The sequence below is a fragment of the Chenopodium album genome, chromosome 1 (assembly GCF_948465745.1).
Source record: "Chenopodium album chromosome 1, dcCheAlbu1.1, whole genome shotgun sequence".
NCBI classification, from domain to species: Eukaryota; Viridiplantae; Streptophyta; class Magnoliopsida; order Caryophyllales; family Amaranthaceae; genus Chenopodium; species Chenopodium album.
Window position 1 is genome coordinate 57,078,137 of NC_137834.1, and position 7,936 is coordinate 57,086,072.

The window sequence follows — 7,936 nt, forward strand, 5'->3', positions numbered from 1 at the left end:
ATAGAACCCTGTAAATTCTTTTTCAATATCCTCATGCTTCTTCAACAGAACTTGATCATCATTGAAAATAAAATCAAATCTGAACTTGCTGTTTCTAGTTTCATACAGTAAAGAAATAATGAGTATTAGAATCACCAAGCTTGATCAAATCAACTCTAGATTTTTGTCCGTAAATACTTTCCTGAATATTCCTCCAATATTAATGCATTCATTTTCTTCAGCAACTAAGCTTGAACTAAAATTGAGAGTCAAGTTTAGTCTGAATATCCTGCAACTTATCATAAGAATTCTCAATTTTGATATTAATATTACTGAAGTGTTTCTTATTAAGATTTTTCCATTCAAATAAACTGTTGGAAATCTCTTACCTCATAGTCAGTAACCGGATTACCATTCAGCCTATCATGTGCATGAAGAACAGTATTAAAATCACCAGCACACAACCAAAGAAGAGGAGAAGCAGGGAGATTCTGAATACCCTCCCAAAGAGCTCTCCTATCTAATATGAAATGAATACCATAAGTAAAAGTACAAGCAATTTGCATCTGACAATCCTTGGAACTAATCAAGCGTACAAACTGCTCATGCACCTGAATAACATCTAGATTTAATCTATCATCCTTCCAGCCAACCCAAATCCCAAGACCAGCCTAAACCAATTCTTTTCTAAATAGTAAGAATATTCTTTATTTTGACTTTATTTTCAAGCAAAGCAATAACATCACAATTTTGCTGTAAAAGCAGCTCTTTGACATCAGCTACCTTATTGGAGTCATTAAGACCCCTAGTGTTCCTGGTGATGATTATCATGGCACTAGACAATCCCCCTTGATAGGATTAGATAAATCATCCTTACTCAAGTAATGTAGAGTAAGGATTTAAGCTAGGAACTACTGGCATGATATGAACATTACTATTACTTTTATGTTTCCTGCCAACCGGTCTCCAATCTTTGTCATGCTGAGCTGTTGGAGCAGGAGTAATAATACGAGCACCATGAACATCCCATTACCACCATTGGAGACAGAGACAACAACTACATGTGCAGGAATAGGAACAGATTGGGCCTTAGGAACCCACACCTTTGCCTGTTCTTTAGGCTGCTCCTTGGGAGCATTCTGTTTCTTCTAAGTCAAGCCTTTTTGGCAGGTCTGTTGCAATCATGGCCAACCTTATTACATTTTTTAGAAAAAGGAGTCCATCTGGACTCTCAACCCAAATATTATGAGGTAGAGGTTGAGTAACATCTACTTCAATCAACAATCGGGCAAAGGAGACCCTCAATTGCTGTGAAGTACATTCATCAGCACATATTGGGACCCCAAGCACACTCTCCATGCATCCTACTCAGAGTATCCACCCCCCAGCAATTAAGAGGTAGATTAGGGAGCTTAACCCATAAGGGAACAGTCCTTAAACCTCGGTATGAAAATCGAACTTCTCAGACCAAGGTTTCACAATTGCTGCCTTGCCAAAGAACACATGTGGATTGGTACTTAGAATAGTATTCATATCATCAGAGTTTTGCAATGTAATCAAGAAATATCCATCATCATGCCAAAATATGTCTGGCTTAGCTATGGCACTCCAATTATCAGCAATATATCTATGCACTGCAGCAATCGTAGGATAGTAACCTATAACATAGAAAACTACAAAGTTTTTCCACTTAACTACTTAAGCTTACCTTCTTGAAGTTCCGCTTGCTGCAATTGAGCAATAGCCTTGCCATCTTTGAGAACAGGAGCAACAAATGAAAGCGCAAATCCTTTAGCAGTAAGCTTAGCAGATCCTGTTTTCTGAGCTGCAAGAACTATTTCAGGATGACCAGGTGCATCCACATTAACCTCCGAAGCAATTGATTCATCAACAAAAGCAGTATCGGGTCTGGAATCTAATGGAACAGTACTTTGTGAAACCCTAGATATTGCTGGATTTGCATTCCCTGTGATTGAACCAAAATTGAGCTCATTACCACCCATAATTAGCTCAGAATTACTCCTTATATCATCCATAGTAGCGGTTCCAGCAGAATCGGGTCTGGAATCCAGTGGAACAGTAACTTTCGACACTGTTTCATTAGATCTCTTCAATGTTAACTTGCGATGCAGTTCAAGAGCTATCACAACTGCCCTGGTAATCTTCCCAGCTAAGGGATGAACCAAATGAGGTGGAGGAGTGACCAACTCTTGAAGTTCATCAGATTCTTCTGGAATTGCAGCAGATCCAGAAAAACCATGAGCATTCAACTGATTTAAACCATCATTCAAATTAGCCAATGATGCTAGATTAGATTGATTCAGAGTATTTTGAGGTATGGGGGTGGATTGTTTCTTCTTTCGAGCCATTGAAATCGATTAAGCTGAACAAATACCAGCAAAATCAAATCGCCATATTTCCAGACTTGATTAACATGTACTATATGACAATCTGGTACTTCAGATTTAATTTCTTCCTAGCTTTTGATTTCTTTTTCTTTATTTTTGTCTGTTTGACCATTTAAGTTACTTGGTATACTTCAAATAACGTTGTTCTGTATTTTTTCTTTATATAATTGAGTTTAACCCTTTTCTTTTTGATCTTCTTCTTTCCTTTTTGTTCAGTGCAAATAGCAATGGATGCAATTCATAATTTGTTTACTATATCTCATCATGGACCTACAATTGAAGCAGGATCCAGGGCCTTGGATTTCAGACAACTATGCTTCATGTATGTTAGTCAGTTCGAATTGGTTATCAGAATCAACTTTTTTTTTTCCAAGAAATGGGTGATCCATAAGTATGCTGAGTAGGTTCACCCACCTCTATATCTCTGGTAGACTTCATTATGAGTAATTTGTTGCCTTTCTGGCACACTCAAGTTGCTTAGAGTCTTAGACATCTTTAAGTTCATGATTATAAGCTTGAGTCTTTTTAGGAGAGCCTACTTTTACCCAGAAACTTTGGAATTTACGAGTTGAAAAGAACTACCTTCAAATATCTGGCAGCCAGCTGTTCGCAGTGTTCTTTAAGACTTGCATCCCTGCAGTCACTCTTTAATTGCATATCAAAGATATATAAGCCTTGAAGACTTTGGGTCTCTATCTATGTCTATTCCTGATTCATGGCCAGCAAATTTGTACATTGCCAAACTTAAGCTTACTTGTTGCACCATTGGCAGAGATGAACTTTTTACATGCCTACCCTTTCTTGAAACCTTTTATCTCCACTTTGCTAATTTCGAAGATACTATAATGGCCTTGAGGTTTGTTTGAATAAGTTGGTCAAATTGAAGATGTTCTCTGTTATATGTTAAATTATTATGAAATAACTTCATAGTATATCAGAACTCCATAACTTGCAAGAGTTAAAACTTAATGACTGTTTAAGCCACCATATTCGGGAGAGCTGGTCAATTTCTGCAATATCAATGTGTAATGAACTAACTTAGGGGAGGGTATTATGGGCAGTTTAGTATGTTAGTAGTATCAAATGTAGTCTGGGCAATATGGGAATTCTAGAATTATTAGGTTAGTAGTTGTAGCCGTAGTATAAATAGAAAGAAGAGAGAAGGAAGAAGGTAGGCAAAAATTGGATGAAACTTGTTGAGAGTTGTGACCTCAAGTCACTCCCTGGAGAGTTGTGAGCTAAACTCACTTTTGAAGATTGATAGCCTTAAGCTACTATCCTATCTTTTGTAACCTTTCAACCATTATCAATCAAAATCCAAGCTTTAATCTTTGTCTACTTGCATTATTAAATCAGATTATAATCCCCGAAAGTCAGTTCATTACACAATGACAGTGGATCTAGAATCAAGTATCTTTGCCAAGACCGAGAGGTTCAGGGTGAAAAGTTTGTCATACAATATAAAAGAAGTAATTGTTGTTGTTGACATTAATGAAACATAGTACAAGCATATGGCGTCTTCAATTCTCAGTATCTCAACAGAAACCTGCAGTGAAGACTGATACTATGCCAGCTTTTATTCAGCAAGTTGATGAAGCATTATCCGAAGAACTAAAATGGGACATCAATTCTTCCAACACAGTATGGGCTGTCATGAGCTGGCATCTGAACAAGGTGTTATTGCTGAAATCCTGGAGGTAAATCCTTTATTTTATATGTCAATATCTATGTTGTGCAACCCGTTCGGTCTTTATATTAGTTTTACATGTCCAGTTTTTTGGTGATTGTTTGCTTTCCGCTTCCAACACTCCATATGAAAGTGATAAGCCCCATAAATTGGGTCTAACAAGGGTTTTAACGTTATGAGTTTCAAGTAGTATCCCCCTTCAGGCATTCTTGTTTATTTATTTACAATGAATATGCCACTGATCATCATATGATGGGTAGTCCAGTTTTTTTACCTTCAGCGTGGTTGGGAAGGGACTCTTGAACTTCTATCAATCCCACTAAGTGTATTTTGCCGTTTTTAATTTTAGAACAGTAAGCAATTCTTGTTGGGACACCTAATCTTAACACCAATACTTAAATCACGTAAAGCATATGAACATTTCTGACATATTGTTTTCTTGGTAATTTAAATTGACTAAACATTCTGACATGTTGAGTGTATGATATACTTTGTATGTAGTATGTTATACCCCTAGTTGGCATTACTGGTAATGTTGTAGAATTTTTCCAAGTCCATGTCCGTGAATATATAGATGTTGCTTGATCATTGATGCCAAACTTCACCGCAATTGACATAGTCCATTGATTTCTCAAAAGCCTTCCTGTGCCTTTTCATGCTTCTATGAGGGGCCATTCGCAACATTATTGATTTGTGTACATAGACAATGTATGGGCTAGTGGCCTGAAAGTACTTTCAATAAGTGACAGTTATTCACTTACTCCTATAGATATATACTATTTGTCCTGTCTGTTGTGGTTCGGAGTAATTTCAAGTTTCGGGTCTCTTAAATCATTTATCATACTTGATGATAATTTCAGTTTTAAGGTTTGCAATGAAGCATCTATTACACAGATTAGGGGAGCATGTTGGTGCAAAAAAGAGTACAACTGACAGTGACTATGTGGAAGATTATATATGGATTACAGAAAGTCAGATTACATTGTCAAAGTTTGTATTAATGAAGTGTATGTTGTGTCACTTTGACTAAGGTCACTTTAAAAGGCAACTAAATGCTTATATAATGGGAATTTCAAGCAAATTCAATGTGAGAGGTACTTAAGAAGTAAGTATGAGGCTAGATCTTGAGTTGAAAGATTTAACTTGCCTAAACACGATGCAATCTGCTGGCTCACATGTCCTAGATATAATGATGCCGAAAAAAAGAAGCAGACTCTCAACATTTTGGAATTTGTGAGGATATACGCAATGTGTGTGCTAAGGAAGGTGAGAGTGTGATACAAGTGATCATATGTTCTTCAGTAATCAATTCAGCAGACAACACGTCTTATCAACCATGGCGAAACTAGGTTTTTTTAAAAGTGAAAACAGTTAAGAGTATCTCTGCAAATGGATTATGAGTCCTTATAAGGAAAAAAATTCTGGAAGCTAGTCTGCTATGCTTACGTTTCAGCTATGGTGTACAGTACATGGAGATGCAGGAATGAAGCTGTCTGAACTCCTAATGCAGAGAATTTACAGACCCAATAAGCTCTGTGATGAAGTTCATTTGAGATTCAAGTGTTCGATGTAGAAATACTAGCATATATGATAGGAATTGTATGTAGCATTTTATTCTTTCTTTGAAACTTAGAGGCTTGAGATAGGTCTTCCTAGATGCGTTGATCTGTATTGTTTGTACTTTGTATTGTTTTTCATTGGCAATAAAAACTCGAGTTACACACATTTAATGTGAAGTATCAGGATTTGGATTACTAATGAGCATGACTTTGGCAGGAGCATATGTAAAGCCATTCACTAAGGATTGTTCAAAGCTGTAATTCAAGTTATTACTGAAATTACTAATGTGTATATCATTTCTCTTGTATTTTATATTGTTCAATAAGAACATTTATTTGTCAAAAGTTCCACATGCACCCTCCCAAAAATAAAAGAGTGCATATATTGAAATTCTTGAAATTCTTAAGTACTATATGCATGCATAGGATATTGAAACTTTGGACAGCACAAATCTAAAGTAACAAAATTTGATAGAGGATAGATGAGAGAATAACAACCTAACTACTGATAGATGTTGCTATGCCCTCGCTAGGATAGCTTAACATACACTAAACAGAAATTATAGATGCCTCACAAGTTGTAACTATACTGTAGTCACAAATAAAGCAAGCATTTCACAGTATTTGTCAAAGCTACCAGCTTGGTTTGTTTATTATATGAAAAAGTTACTTCCACATTCTAGGAAGTTCACTATAGTCAATCGGCACCAAGAAGAGACAGCTCACACAGCTAAATCTTGCTTCATCTCCTTATTGTTTCCCAGCCCCTCAGCAAAGTCTCCGAGCCCCGGCACCACAATCTTTCCAGTTGCAGCCAGAATGCTGAAATTCTGCAGGTGATAATTTTTGTTAGTAGCTTCTAAATTACTTAACAAACAGCATAAACAATATTCATATAAGACTTACATTTATAGATTTCCTGTCCAAATTGGTAAGAAAATTCTGAACAGATTCAACAGAATGTAGACCATCAACGTCCCCCAAATAGCCTACTGTAGACACCCATTTGTGTCTCCCCAAAACCAAACCCGGTGATGAGTACCTTTCACGTCGAATCATAATCGAATGAAACGAAAGTGTGGAAAGGTCTAGTGTAGCGGAAAGTTTTTATTTCTTTTCTTTTCTCCCTGTTTTGGAAAACTTTATTTTAAGAAAACAGCTAATCCAGTTTGGTTGGTCCATGGTATGGGTCCAATAGTGGTGTAGTTGGATGGGGCTTGCAAAGACCTTTCCAACGATATATTATAAGCCCAATTCCGATGAATATTGAGGAAGTTATGGCCAATTTACTAAACTGGGCCCGGTTTGAGCTTTATGTACGGCCCAATGATCTAGGGGAGGGCCTAATATGATTTATCATTCCTAATGCAATTAGGAATGGTTTTAGTCTTCTAGAATCTTCTAGAAGGTTCTTTTCATTCCTAATTCAATTAGCATTGATAAGTTGACTTTGTTGACTTTTCAGAGTTTTAATCAAGATCAAATAGCATTTTTGAAGAAATTATATTATTTTATCCTCCAGTACGGTAAACTTATCGGATTTTCGAAAACGCGTTAGAATCAAGACTGGCGTCCAACCCCAGGCCTTGGCGCCAGGCGCTAGCCATTGGCGCCTGGCGCTAGCCACTGGTGCCTGGCGCCAGCTAGCCAGGGTTGGCGCCAATCCTGTTTTGCGATCGTCAGGCTCTGTTTTGTTAAATTATCTTTTTTGGCTGATTTTCTCTATAAATATCGTATCAAAAACTCCGTTTTCATTCACCAATTTTCACCAATTCTCTCATTCTCAAGTATTCTTTAGCATTCAGTTCTTTCTTGCTTTTTCATACAAAATTCCGCATTCACAAGATCTAGAAACACCTAGCCATATTCGAAGTTGCCTTCGCCCTAGACGTGAAAGGTTTAATTTCTGAGGGTTTGGTCCCAAATCTCTCTTTCAATTATTTAATTTAGTTGTTTTGATTATTATTTTCCTTGAAGTTACTAACGTGTGTATTTTGTAATTAGAAAGAGGTACGAGGCATCAAAGTAAGTACTTTATTGGTTTTAATTGATTTATGATGTAGATATCATGTTTATATTGTTATTATGATTCCTAGTATCATGTCTAAGGTATTTTTAATATTAAATATGATTCTTGTGATGCTTCCTATGTTCTTCCTAACATTTATTCATGTTAGTATCATGTTAGGGTTAAAGATTTGATTTTTATCGCTTAGTGACATGCTAGGGTTTGTTATTAATCTTGTTAGTATCATGCCTAGGATCTTGCTATTTTTATTATGCTTTAACATGATTATGAATAT